The 15,529-nt window shown below is 35.0% G+C and overlaps 2 pseudogenes; both read left to right on the top strand.

The window, feature by feature from the left end:
• Positions 1-2,005: 2,005 nt before the first annotated feature.
• LOC150031288 (beta-galactosidase 7 pseudogene) lies at positions 2,006-4,489 on the top strand (annotated as a pseudogene).
• Positions 4,490-9,835: 5,346 nt separating this feature from the next.
• Positions 9,836-12,319, top strand: LOC150031287 (beta-galactosidase 15 pseudogene; annotated as a pseudogene).
• The last annotated feature ends 3,210 nt before the right edge of the window (positions 12,320-15,529 follow it).

The raw sequence follows: 15,529 nt of genomic DNA, 5'->3' as shown, positions 1-15,529 counted from the left end.
CTTACTAATCATGGTTATATCAGGTGGACATAATATATCTATAGTGAGGGGAGTTCAATTATGAGTTTTAGTGGAGTGACCCATTAGTTAACGAATGGGGGTTAGATCGGTCTAATGAGTTTAGCCAATTAATCTCGGATCGTTGGAGCTCATTATCTGTAGGTCCACGAGGTCCCCCTACTAGCTCGAAAATAGATTAGCTCTAAAGTAGCGTGATAAATTAATTTGAAACGTTCAAAATAGAATCAAATAGAATTGGAGAATAAATATTTAAATATATGAATCTTAGAATATATAAAGATGAATTTATTGTGTAAAATTAATTTTATATTGGATATTAAATTAATTAGAATTATTTAAATTATTTAAATAATTATTTATTAATTTTATTAGAAAATTAATTTATGAAATTAATTTGTAAAATTAATAAATTTTGATTTTAAAATCAATTTTAGATTTTGGAAATAGAAAATTACACAAAAATGAAAAATGGTTTTTCATATTCATCTTCAACTTGCTCTCTAGGAACCCACCACTTTCAAGCTTCAATAACTCCAAGCATGAGCTGCATCCCATGAAGCAAATCTCTTTGCATGATAGTCTGTAATATATTGAAGAGATTGGAGAAAAGTTGAAGTGATTAAACCAAATGGATTTTTCTGAAAAATTCAGATGAAGAATGTGTTCTTCATTTTTGGTTGTTGCAGCGAGCTTTCTTCAAATTCCATTTTATTTAAGATTATTTTGAGTCTCACAACTCAATCTAGGGCACCAAGAGAATAGTAGGGAAGATCTTGTGGTGGTCTACACAAAGATTTGGAGGATTTTGCAGGTAGAAATAGAGATTTCAATGGTTCTTTAAATGTACGTTGTTGAAACCCATTAACTCTGTTTAAGAATGTTTCTTTTATGCCAAAATTAATGAATTAGAGTGCTTATGGATAATATTCTCTTCCGCTACGTGGTGGTGCCGATCCAACAACCGAATGTGCACATGTCCACATTATCCCGTTAGACGTGCTATAGGAAAGCTAACAATGTCTCCGGGTACAATCTCGGTTTTAAATGCGAGTCACAACAAGCAAAATATCATGAGTTAAATCAACCAATAAAATCTAGAAAACGCACTTCCCCACCATGCCAATTTCCAAACATTACAAATATATATCATAACATATATATATAGAATTCAACATAACAAAATAATAAAACCACTCACAGTCCTCCTGTTTATCCTTCAAGAATTTTCCAAGCATAACTCCTGGCCGGTCTCCTTGAATTTCACTTCTTTTCAGAAATTCAAATTAGTAAAAAAAAATTCCTCCAGTTAATTCCCTTTTAATCCAGGACTAACTAAAATAAAATAAGGAAGAAAATGTATACCTTCCTTAGAAATGCTGAGGACAAAAAAAAAATTGAACTTGAAGTAAAAATAAATAAATCATATGGAAACCTTTTTTGTTTTTTACCATGTACTATTTTATTCATTGACCCCATTGCACAAAAATGAAAAATCAAAAAATCAAAAATTTGAAGAAAGGATAGATTCTTTCATGAGCTTCACCACTAAAAATTTATAATTATTTTCCAGCTGAACACTAAAATAGAAATTTATTGAATTTATTAGCCATACTTTATTACTCATGTGAAGTTGATGTCTTTAAAATTAAAACCAAAGATGAAAAATGAATACGCAAATCCTTTATGGGAAAACAGACTTTTGGTGTAATATTTTTAATTGGGTGATAGGTTATTTCAGGATAAGGTCGAACAATATTTTTGAAATTCTTTTCTAAAAAGAGTATTTTCCAAATTTCACTAAAGCAACTCATACCGATCAAGTTTGGCCAGCTAAATTCACTTACATTATTCCTATATTTAGAATTCATCAACAAAAAGAGTACAAAGATCGATGGAAAGACCTATCACATATTTACGTAGATTCCTTGTATATAAACACATTGATTCCGACATAAACCAAACACCTAAAGTTTTAAAATCAAAGATGGTTAACCTTCAATGGCTTGTTCTTCCTCTCTTTGCAACTTTATCTTGCTTTTCTTTTTGTAAAGGAGACAGTGTCTCCTATGATTCAAATGCCATAATTATCAATGGTGAACGACGTGTTATCTTCTCAGGATCAGTTCATTATCCACGCAGCACCGAAGCAATGTGGCCTGATCTTATTCAAAAAGCTAAAGATGGTGGACTTGATGCAATCGAGACGTACATTTTTTGGGATCGCCACGAACCTCGACGACGAAAATATGATTTCTCTGGACATCTAAACTTTATCAAATTCTTCCAACTCGTTCAAGAGGCTGGGCTATATGTTGTGATGAGGATTGGTCCTTACGTGTGTGCCGAGTGGAACTATGGAGGCTTTCCACTGTGGTTGCATAATATGCCGGGAATCCAACTTCGAACTGACAATCAAGTCTACAAGAATGAAATGCAAACTTTCACAACAAAGATAGTGAATATGCCAAACAAGCCAACCTCTTTGCATCACAAGGAGGGCCAATAATCTTAGCTCAAATCGAGAACGAGTATGGAAACGTGATGACCCCATATGGAAGCGCAGGAAAAACATATATCAACTGGTGTGCTCAAATGGCTGAATCTCTCAATATTGGTGTTCCATGGATCATGTGCCAACAAAGTGATGCCCCACAACCTATCATCAATACATGCTATGGATTCTATTGTGATAACTATAGTCCTAACAATCCTAGGAGCCCAAAAATGTTTACTGAAAATTGGGTGGGATGGTTCAAAAAATGGGGCGATAAAGACCCTTATAGAAGTGCAGAAGATGTAGCTTTTTCTGTGGCAAGATTTTTTCAATCTGGTGGTGTGTTTAACAACTATTACATGTATCATGGGGGCACAAACTTTGGAAGAACATCGGGAGGTCCATTCATTACTACGTCGTATGATTACAACGCCCCACTTGATGAATATGGAAACGTGAATCAACCCAAATGGGGACATCTCAAACAACTCCACGAATCCATCAAAATGGGAGAGAAGATTCTCACCAACGGCACCCGTTCAGACCAAAAATTTGGTAGCTTTGTTACTTTAACGAATTCTCCACCCTCCACAGTTGGGGTGAGAGTTCTTGTTTTTTATTGAGCAACACCTGTGCCAGCAATGATGCTACCATAGATTTGCAGGCAGATGGAAAGTACTTTGTACCAGCTTGGTCTGTGAGCATTCTTAACGGTTGCAACAAAGAGCTTTTCAACACTGCAAAGATCAATTCCCAAACATCTATGTTTGTGAAGGTGCAGAATGAGAAGGAAAATGCACTGTCGTGGGTTTGGGCTCCGGAGCCCATGAGAGATACTCTACAAGGAAAAGGTACATTTAATGCAAACCTTCTTTTGGAACAAAAAGGAACCACGGTTGATTTTAGTGACTACTTGTGGTATATGACAAATGTTGAAACTAATTCAACATCTTCACTTCAAAATGTAACTCTACAAGTGAATACAAAAGGTCATGTGCTTCATGCCTTTGTTAATAGACGGTACATTGGATCGCAATGGGGAAGCAATGGCCAGAGTTTTGTATTTGAGAAACCCATTCTATTAAAAGTCGGAACCAACACCATAACCCTTTTGAGTGCAACAGTAGGATTGAAAAATTATGATGCATTTTATGCACGGTGCCAACTGGAATTGATGGAGGTCCCATTTATCTTATTGGAGATGGAAATGTCACAACTGATTTGTCATCAAATTTATGGTCTTATAAGGTTGGATTAAATGGAGAAATGAAGAAACTATACGACCCGATGTTCTCACAAAGAACAAAATGGAGAGCATTAAATAACAAGTCTATTGGAAGACGAATGACATGGTACAAAACTAGCTTTAAGACTCCTCCAGGAACTGACCCAGTAACATTGGACATGCAAGGAATGGGAAAAGGCCAAGCTTGGGTAAATGGGGTAAGCATAGGCCGATTTTGGCCTTCTTTTATTGCCAGCAATGATAGTTGCAGTGCAAATTGTGACTACAGAGGTGCATACAATCCTAGCAAATGTGCTGGAAACTGTGGGAACCCTTCTCAAAGATGGTATCACGTTCCGAGATCGTTTCTTTCAAACGACACGAACACGCTTGTTTTATTTGAAGAATTTGGAGGAAATCCTCAACAAGTGTCAATTCAAACCATCACTATAGGAACTATCTGTGCAAAGGCTAATGAAGGAAGCACCTTAGAGTTGTCATGTCAAGGAGGACGCATAATCTCTGAAATTCAATTTGCTAGCTATGGAAATCCAGAGGGAAAATGTGGTTCCTTTAAGAAAGGCTCGTGGGATGTTTCAAATAGTGCTCTTTTGGTGGAAAAGACTTGCATTGGTATGGAAAATTGTTCAATTGATGTATCTGCGAAGTCGTTTGGATTGGGCAATGCTACTAATTTATCTGCAACATTAGCAGTTCAAGCACTATGCTCAAAGAATCGAGTAATGTAATATATATATATATTATCATTCGAGCTAACAAATTGATTTTCTTTCCTTTTTGTGGTATGATTTATTAATCACAAACCTGAGAGAAATTAGAAACGTCAAAACAAGTTTTTCTTCTTAAAAATAAAAAAAAAATGATAAAATATTCCGAAGCTTCGTCTAAATAATCTAAACAACAAATAATCTGTTAGTAGAAATTATCTAACACCCAATAATAATCTAAACATGCTATTAGTATTAGCTTCTATCACTTGTAAATGCTATCAGTAGTAGCTTTCTATCAATCATAATCACTGAACACCTTTTTGCCCCCTTTCATGTCCCTCCCTAAACATTTATAAGTCCATTTTCTTTTCGATGATATCTTCTATCACTGATAATCATGCTATTAGTGATAACTTTAGGCATTCCACTTTCTTTTATAGTTCGAGATTCATCTTTATTTATTAAATTCCACTAAGTTGGTATCAATGATAGATTTTCAATCAAAGAATTAAGCTATCACTGATTAGAAAATATTAGTAGCATCACTGATCGATTTTCATTTTGCTATTTATAATTATTATTTGTTATAACAATCAAACTTGATGATTGGTTTGTTGGCGTTAAGTCACTTATGAATTGAGTACTTTCAAGTCTTGGCTACGAAACTCGACCTCATAATTCTTGTGAAAAAAGGGGGGAAGCAGAAAAAAGTCAGATAAAGGAAAGAAAAATTTTAAAAATAAGAGAAAGAGAATAAGCAAAAACTAAAGAAAGGAAAGAAAATTAAATAGAAAAAAGATAGCAAAAACCAAAAAATGAAAGAAAAATAAAAAGATAAAAGATAAAAGAAAGGTAAAAAGGGAGAAAGAAAATAAAATAAAATAATGAAATAATAAAAAAGGAAAAGAGAAGAAACAAAAATTGGAGAAATGAATGAAAATAAAAATAATAAAAGAAATAATAAAAAACCAAAGAAAGAAAATAAAAACAATAGGCTACATGGGTTGAGACCCAAGAACATGAGGATATGAGTAAAGAAGCATGAGGATATGAGTAATTCCAAAGAATCTCTGCAAGGGATGTTTGGACAATTGTCCTTCACCCTAAGGCATGATGCCATTAAGTACATTTACAACAGTCGCTTCAAAGTGGGGACCAATGTTCGTGAACATGTCCTAGACATGATGGTCCACTTTAACGTGACAGAAGTAAATGGTGTTGTCATGGACAAGAGAAGTCTAGTTGGTTTTATTCTAGAATCTCTTCTGAAGAGTTTTCTGCAATTTTGAATGCATTAAAGAATAAAATTGAATACAACTTGACTACTCTACTGAATGAGCTACAGGCGAACCAGACAATGTTAAGAACAAAGGGTCTAGAGTCAGAAGTAAATGTTACTACTGTTGAGAAGAGAGGAATGTCCTCCAAGCCTGAAATTGACCATAATAAAACCCATACCTCATACATTACAACTCTTGAACAAAAATTCATAGGTAAATCTATGAATGAAACAATTCAAAAAATATTTCCGTCAAATTTCCATTATATTCCAACCCATCCTCAAAAAACTCGTTTATTCTATGAATTTATTCTTGTTGATACCGACTCAATTGATAGGGGAAGAGTTGATGGTTAAGGAAAAAGGCCTTGAAGGGATGAAAGATCCCAAATTTTGAAATTTATTTGATAACGACAATGCTTGAGGAGTTTTTCCTTTTCGATTCTCCATTATCGTTGATGATTCGCCTTTGATAAATTGATACACTTGAGAATACAATGCTTTTGTTTGAGGAATTGTTGATCGTTGCTGTTGTTCTTGATCTTGATCATGCTTTTCTTCTTTCTTGCAAGTGGACTTCATTTGCTCTTTTCTCTCTCTCTTTCACTCTCTTCTTTAGTTTTTCCTTGAAGAAATTCTCGAGTGAGGTAATCAGGAAGGGAGTTTGTACTTCCTTTTATAGCTTCAATTTTGAAATCAAAACAAGAAAGTATTGCTTGCCATCGGGCAAAAATTTCCTTGTCTTTAAAGAATATGAGTATTCTTGTGAAGAAGGGCAACAGGAAAGGGAAGAAGAAGCCTACTGGAAAGAAAGGCAAGGATAACGGCTAGATCAAAGTATAGAAAGTTTAAAGATTTCTAGATCTGACTGTTAATAAAGAGTTGTTGAGACAAGTCAGATGTGTCTTGCTTAAAGAGTTGAGAGTACCTCATTGTAGTGGGAGGAAAGTGTGCTTCCTAGCCATTATTGAGAATAAGATTCTATCCCCATATAATTTTATCTAAAGCCTATTGTATACTAACATGTTTACACGGATTCTCTCGCCTAAAGTGTTTGAGAATCACCTAGTAGGACTAGGAATACAAGATAACCTAGGGCAAGTGGGAGAAATATCGGGTATAGAGATACCGAATGGTAAAGATGGGTATGAGATGCCCTAATTTATTGTATTTCTCTATAAAACTTAGAAACTCAGTCTTATATATCGGATATATAAGTTACCACTTGAGTTTTAGTCCAAGTGGAAGTTTGTTGGGTTTTATGTCCTAAAACTCGTGGTATGTAAACAATGAAACTTATTCTGAAAAAATTCAATAAAGGTGTTATTGAATAGTTCTATTGCTAGAATAGAAATTCAATAAACCTAAAAGTCCCTTGACTATTGGATTAGTACTTGAACTTTATGTGGAGACATAAAAGTGGATCAGGTTCGAGTAAATTATCAAAATGATCTATAGTATATGGATAAGGTTGGGTACCTTATTCTGGTAACACTATTGGATGCAGCCCGCTCTGCAGTTGTTACAAGGAGTTCTAAAGTGCTACAAACGAAGTGATCCTAATTCGTTCACGTTGGACATGAGGAATGGGGGTGTCCTTGTGCAAAAGGGTTTGTACAAGATCGGACCACGAAATGAGTCACTCTTACTTTATAACGTTGTTTACTGTTTAAGACTTACTATTTCAAAGCGATGACCTAGGTAACTTAACCTTAATCTTGGGCTAACTATGAACTCTTGTTTATTTTGGATTACCCTTAGATTTGTATAGGTGAGGGTTGGCTCAACAGCGCCAGCTCAATAAGACACTCATTGCAGGGGTAAGAACGGATAGATAGCTGGGGACATATGATGCAAGAGGGAATTCACTCCTACCCGCTGTAGGGATAGTAGAGAGGTTGTTCCCTTCAGTATAGATTTTAGTTTTTGAACAAGGGATCCCACCCTCTCATTTGGCATGAGAGGGACTCGGTTTTGTTGATCGGATCACAAAACAATTGTTCATTAGGGGATCAGTGGGGACTTAAGGAACAAGAGGTAATTTTGGGGGTAAAACAGAGATTTTACCCAGCCGTTATTACGAACAGCCTGTGAAGGGTTGACTTACTAATCAAGGTTACATTGAGTTGACATAATATATTTATAGTGAGGGGAGTTCAACTATGAGCTTTAGTAGAGTGACCCATTAGTTAACGAATAGAGGTTATATCAATCTTACGAGTTTAGTTCATTAATCTCGGATCGTTGGAGCCCATGATATGTAGGTCCATGAGGTCTCCATACTAGCTTGGAAATGGATTAGCTTTAGAGTAGCGTGATAAGTTAATTTGAAATGTTCAAATTAGAATCAAACGGAATTGGAGAAAATATATTTAAATATGATTTAAATATATAAAGATGAATTTATTGTGTAACATTAATTTTATATTGGATATTAAATTAATTAGAATTATTTAAATTATTTAAATAATTATTTATTAATTTTATTAGAAAATTAATTTATGAAATTAATTTGTAAAATTAATAAATTTTGATTTTAAAATCAATTTTAGATTTTGGAAATAGAAAATTACACAAAAATGAAAAATGGTTTTTCATCTTCATCTTCAACTTGCTCACTAGGAACCCACCACTTTCAAGCTTCAATAACTCCAAGCATGAGCTGCATCCCATGAAGCAAATCTCTTTGCATGATAGTCTGTAATATATTGAAGAGATTGGAGAAAAGTTGAAGTGATTAAACCAAATGGATTTTTCTGAAAAATTCAGATGAAGAATGTGTTCTTCATTTTTGGTTGTTGCAGCGAGCTTTCTTCAAATTCCATTTTATTTAAGATTATTTTGAGTCTCACAACTCAATCTAGGGCACCAAGAGAATAGTAGGGAAGATCTTGTGGTGGTCTACACAAAGATTTGGAGGATTTTGTAGGTAGAAATAGAGATTTCAATGGTTCTTTAAATGTACGTTGTTGAAACCCATTAACTCTGTTTAAGAATGTTTCTTTTATGCCAAAATTAATGAATTAGAGTGCTTATGGATAATATTCTCTTCCGCTACGTGGTGGTGCCGATCCAACAACCGAATGTGCACATGTCCACATTATCCCGTTAGACGTGCTATAGGAAAGCTAACAATGTCTCCGGGTACAATCTCGGTTTTAAATGCGAGTCACAACAAGCAAAATATCATGAGTTAAATCAACCAATAAAATCTAGAAAACGCACTTCCCCACCATGCCAATTTCCAAACATTACACATATATATCATAACATATATATATAGAATTCAACATAACAAAATAATAAAACCACTCACAATCCTCCTGTTTATCCTTCAAGAATTTTCCAAGCATAACTCCTGGCCCGGTCTCCTTGAATTTCACTTCTTTTCCAGAAATTCCAAATTAGTAAAAAAAAATTCCTCCAGTAATTCCCTTTTAATCCAGGACTAACTTAAAAATAAAATAAGGAAGAAAATGTATACTTCCTTAGAAAAATGAGGACAAAAAAAAATTGAACCTAGAGTTGAGAGCTAAAATCATATGGAAACCTATTTTGTTTACCATGTACTATTTTATCATATGACCCCAATGCACAAAATGAAAAATCAAAAAATCAAAAATTTGAAGAAAGATACTCAAATTCATGAGCTTCACACTAATGAGACAAAACTCAAACTCAACTTTCACTATAATTGAATTTATTAGCCATACTTTATTACTCATGTGACGTTGATGTCTTTAAAATTAAAACCAAAGATGAAAAATGAATACGCAAATCCTTATTTGGAAAACAGACTTTTGGTGTAATATTTTTAATTGGGTGATAGGTTATTTCAGGATAAGGTCGAACAATATTTTTGAAATTCTTTTCTAAAAAGAGTATTTTCCAAATTTCACTAAAGCAACTCATACCGATCAAGTTTGGCCAGCTAAATTCACTTACATTATTCCTATATTTAGAATTCATCAACAAAAAGAGTACAAAGATTGATGGAAAGACCTATCACATATTTACGTAGATTCCTTGTATATAAACACATTGATTCCGACATAAACCAAACACCTAAAGTTTTAAAATCAAAGATGGTTAACCTTCAATGGCTTGTTCTTCCTCTCTTTGCAACTTTATCTTGCTTTTCTTTTTGTAAAGGAGACAGTGTCTCCTATGATTCAAATGCCATAATTATCAATGGTGAACGACGTGTTATCTTCTCAGGATCAATTCATTATCCACGCAGCACCGAAGCAATGTGGCCTGATCTTATTCAGAAAGCTAAAGATGGTGGACTTGATGCAATCGAGACGTACATTTTTTGGGATCGCCACGAACCTCGACGACGAAAATATGATTTCTCTGGACATCTAAACTTTATCAAATTCTTCCAACTCGTTCAAGAGGCTGGGCTATATGTTGTGATGAGGATTGGTCCTTACGTGTGTGCCGAGTGGAACTATGGAGGCTTTCCACTGTGGTTGCATAATATGCCGGGAATCCAACTTCGAACTGACAATCAAGTCTACAAGAATGAAATGCAAACTTTCACAACAAAGATAGTGAATATGTGCAAACAAGCCAACCTCTTTGCATCACAAGGGGGGCCAATAATCTTAGCTCAAATCGAGAACGAGTATGGAAACGTGATGACCCCATATGGAAGCGCAGGAAAAACATATATCAACTGGTGTGCTCAAATGGCTGAATCTCTCAATATTGGTGTTCCATGGATCATGTGCCAACAAAGTGATGCCCCACAACCTATCATTAATACATGCAATGGATTCTATTGTGATAACTTTAGTCCTAACAATCCTAAGAGCCCAAAAATGTTTACTGAAAATTGGGTGGGATGGTTCAAGAAATGGGGCGATAAAGACCCTTATAGAAGTGCAGAAGATGTAGCTTTTTCTGTGGCAAGATTTTTTCAATCTGGTGGTGTGTTTAACAACTATTACATGTATCATGGAGGCACAAACTTTGGAAGAACATCGGGAGGTCCATTCATTACTACGTCGTATGATTACAACGCCCCACTTGATGAATATGGAAACGTGAATCAACCCAAATGGGGACATCTCAAACAACTCCACGAATCCATCAAAATGGGAGAGAAGATTCTCACCAACGGCACCCGTTCAGACCAAAAATTTGGTAGCTTTGTTACTTTAACGAAATTCTCCAACCCCACAGTAGGGGAGAGGTTTTGTTTTTTGAGCAACACTGATGCCAGCAATGATGCTACCATAGATTTGCAGGCAGATGGAAAGTACTTTGTACCAGCTTGGTCTGTGAGCATTCTTAACGGTTGCAACAAAGAGCTTTTCAACACTGCAAAGATCAATTCCCAAACATCTATGTTTGTGAAGGTGCAGAATGAGAAGGAAAATGCACAACTGTCGTGGGTTTGGGCTCCGGAGCCCATGAGAGATACTCTACAAGGACAAGGTACATTTAATGCAAACCTTCTTTTGGAACAAAAAGGAACCACGGTTGATTTTAGTGACTACTTGTGGTATATGACAAATGTTGAAACTAATTCAACATCTTCACTTCAAAATGTAACTCTACAAGTGAATACAAAAGGTCATGTGCTTCATGCCTTTGTTAATAGACGGTACATTGGATCGCAATGGGGAAGCAATGGCCAGAGTTTTGTATTTGAGAAACCCATTCTATTAAAAGTCGGAACCAACACCATAACCCTTTTGAGTGCAACAGTAGGATTGAAAAATTATGATGCATTTTATGACACGGTGCCAACTGGAATTGATGGAGGTCCCATTTATCTTATTGGAGATGGAAATGTCACAACTGATTTGTCATCAAATTTATGGTCTTATAAGGTTGGATTAAATGGAGAAATGAAGCAACTTTACAACCCAATGTTCACACAGAGAACAAAATGGAGCACATTAAATAAAAAATCTATTGGCAGGAGAATGACATGGTACAAAACAAGCTTTAAGACACCCTCAGGAATTGACCCTGTAGCATTGGACATGCAAGGAATGGGAAAAGGTCAGGCTTGGGTAAATGGACAAAGCATAGGTCGATTTTGGCCTTCTTTCATTGCTGGCAATGATAGTTGCAGCGCAACCTGTGATTATAGAGGCGCATATGACCCTAGCAAGTGCGTTGGAAATTGTGGGAATCCTTCCCAAAGATGGTATCATGTTCCAAGATCGTTTCTATCGGATGACACCAACACGTTGGTTTTGTTTGAAGAAATTGGTGGAAATCCTCAACAAGTCATAGTTCAGACCATCACTATAGGAACAATATGTGGAAATGCTAATGAAGGAAGTACGTTAGAGTTGTCTTGTCAGGGAGGGCATATCATCTCTGAGATCCAATTTGCTAGCTATGGAAATCCAGAGGGAAAATGTGGTTCATTCAAAAAAGGTTCATGGGATGTTTCAAATAGTGCTCTTTTGGTAGAAAAGACTTGCATTGGTATGGAAAATTGTTCAATTGATGTATCTGCAAAGTCGTTTGGATTGGGCAATGCTACTAATTTATCTGCAAGATTAGCAGTTCAAGCACTATGCTCAAAGAATCGAGTAATGTAATATATATATATTATCATTCGAGCTAACAAATTGATTTTCTTTCCTTTTTGTGGTATGATTTATTAATCACAAACCTGAGAGAAATTAGAAGCGTCAAAACAAGTTTTTCTTCTTAAAAATTAAAAAAAAATGATAAAATATTATGAAGCTTCGTCTAAATAATCTAAACAACAAATAATCTGTTAGTAGAATTTATCTAACACCCAATAATAATCTAAACATGCTATTAGTATTAGCTTCTATCACTTGTAACATGCTATCAGTAGTAGCTTCTATCAACCATAACCACTGAACACCTTTTTGCCCCTTTCTTGTCGTTCCCAAACATTTATAAGTCCATTTTCTTTTCGATGATATCTTCTATCACTGATAAACATGCTATTAGTGATAACTTCTAGGCATTCCACTTACATTTTAGTTCGAGATTCAACTTTATTAATTAAATTCACTAAGTTGGCTATCAATGATAGATTTCTATCAAAGATTAAGCTATCAATGATAGAAAATATTAGTAGCTATCACGGATAGATTTTCATTTGCTATTTATAATTATTATTTGTTATAACAATCAAACTTGATGATTGGTTTGTTGGCGTTAAGTCACTTATGAATTGAGTACTTTCAAGTCTTGGCTACGAAACTCGACCTCATAATTCTTGTGAAAAAAAGGGGGAAGCAGAAAAAAGTCAGATAAAGGAAAGAAAAATTTTAAAAATAAGAGAAAGAGAATAAGCAAAAACTAAAGAAAGGAAAGAAAATTAAATAGAAAAAAGATAGCAAAAACCAAAAAATGAAAGAAAAATAAAAAGATAAAAGATAAAAGAAAGGTAAAAAGGGAGAAAGAAAATAAAATAAAATAATGAAATAATAAAAAAGGAAAAGAGAAGAAACAAAAATTGGAGAAATGAATGAAAATAAAAATAATAAAAGAAATAATAAAAAACCAAAGAAAGAAAATAAAAACAATAGGCTACATGGGTTGAGACCCAAGAACATGAGGATATGAGTAAAGAAGCATGAGGATATGAGTAATTCCAAAGAAATTATGGAATCTCTGCAAGGGATGTTTGGACAATTGTCCTTCACCCTAAGGCATGATGCCATTAAGTACATTTACAACAGTCGCTTCAAAGTGGGGACCAATGTTCGTGAACATGTCCTAGACATGATGGTCCACTTTAACGTGACAGAAGTAAATGGTGTTGTCATGGACAAGAGAAGTCTAGTTGGTTTTATTCTAGAATCTCTTCTGAAGAGTTTTCTGCAATTTTGAATGCATTAAAGAATAAAATTGAATACAACTTGACTACTCTACTGAATGAGCTACAGGCGAACCAGACAATGTTAAGAACAAAGGGTCTAGAGTCAGAAGTAAATGTTACTACTGTTGAGAAGAGAGGAATGTCCTCCAAGCCTGAAATTGACCATAATAAAACCCATACCTCATACATTACAACTCTTGAACAAAAATTCATAGGTAAATCTATGAATGAAACAATTCAAAAAATATTTCCGTCAAATTTCCATTATATTCCAACCCATCCTCAAAAAACTCGTTTATTCTATGAATTTATTCTTGTTGATACCGACTCAATTGATAGGGGAAGAGTTGATGGTTAAGGAAAAAGGCCTTGAAGGGATGAAAGATCCCAAATTTTGAAATTTATTTGATAACGACAATGCTTGAGGAGTTTTTCCTTTTCGATTCTCCATTATCGTTGATGATTCGCCTTTGATAAATTGATACGCTTGAGAATACAATGCTTTTGTTTGAGGAATTGTTGATCGTTGCTGTTGTTCTTGATCTTGATCATGCTTTTCTTCTTTCTTGCAAGTGGACTTCATTTGCTCTTTTCTCTCTCTCTTTCACTCTCTTCTTTAGTTTTTCCTTGAAGAAATTCTCGAGTGAGGTAATCAGGAAGGGAGTTTGTACTTCCTTTTATAGCTTCAATTTTGAAATCAAAACAAGAAAGTATTGCTTGCCATCGGGCAAAAATTTCCTTGTCTTTAAAGAATATGAGTATTCTTGTGAAGAAGGGCAAAAGGAAAGGGAAGAAGAAGCCTACTGGAAAGAAAGGCAAGGATAACGGCTAGATCAAAGTATAGAAAGTTTAAAGATTTCTAGATCTGACTGTTAATAAAGAGTTGTTGAGACAAGTCAGATGTGTCTTGCTTAAAGAGTTGAGAGTACCTCATTGTAGTGGGAGGAAAGTGTGCTTCCTAGCCATTATTGAGAATAAGATTCTATCCCCATATAATTTTATCTAAAGCCTATTGTATACTAACATGTTTACACGGATTCTCTCGCCTAAAGTGTTTGAGAATCACCTAGTAGGACTAGGAATACAAGATAACCTAGGGCAAGTGGGAGAAATATCGGGTATAGAGATACCGAATGGTAAAGATGGGTATGAGATGCCCTAATTTATTGTATTTCTCTATAAAACTTAGAAACTCAGTCTTATATATCGGATATATAAGTTACCACTTGAGTTTTAGTCCAAGTGGAAGTTTGTTGGGTTTTATGTCCTAAAACTCGTGGTATGTAAACAATGAAACTTATTCTGAAAAAATTCAATAAAGGTGTTATTGAATAGTTCTATTGCTAGAATAGAAATTCAATAAACCTAAAAGTCCCTTGACTATTGGATTAGTACTTGAACTTTATGTGGAGACATAAAAGTGGATCAGGTTCGAGTAAATTATCAAAATGATCTATAGTATATGGATAAGGTTGGGTACCTTATTCTGGTAACACTATTGGATGCAGCCCGCTCTGCAGTTGTTACAAGGAGTTCTAAAGTGCTACAAACGAAGTGATCCTAATTCGTTCACGTTGGACATGAGGAATGGGGGTGTCCTTGTGCAAAAGGGTTTGTACAAGATCGGACCACGAAATGAGTCACTCTTACTTTATAACGTTGTTTACTGTTTAAGACTTACTATTTCAAAGCGATGACCTAGGTAACTTAACCTTAATCTTGGGCTAACTATGAACTCTTGTTTATTTGGGATTACCCTTAGATTTGTATAGGTGAGGGTTGGCTCAACAGCGCCAGCTGAATAAGACACTCATTGCAGGGGTAAGAACGGATAGATAGCTGGGGACATAGGATGCAAGAGGGAATTCACTTCTACCCGCTGTAGGGATAGTAGAGAGGTTGTTCCCTTCAGTATAGATTTTAGTTTTTGAACAAGGGATCCCACCCT

Source organism: Benincasa hispida, unplaced genomic scaffold, assembly GCF_027475165.1.
Source record: "Benincasa hispida cultivar pf3 unplaced genomic scaffold, pf3_genome.v1.1 HicScf1328, whole genome shotgun sequence".
Classification (NCBI taxonomy): Eukaryota; Viridiplantae; Streptophyta; class Magnoliopsida; order Cucurbitales; family Cucurbitaceae; genus Benincasa; species Benincasa hispida.
The sequence above is the reverse complement of the archived record's forward strand: the minus strand, read 5'-3'. Positions and strand labels throughout refer to the sequence as shown.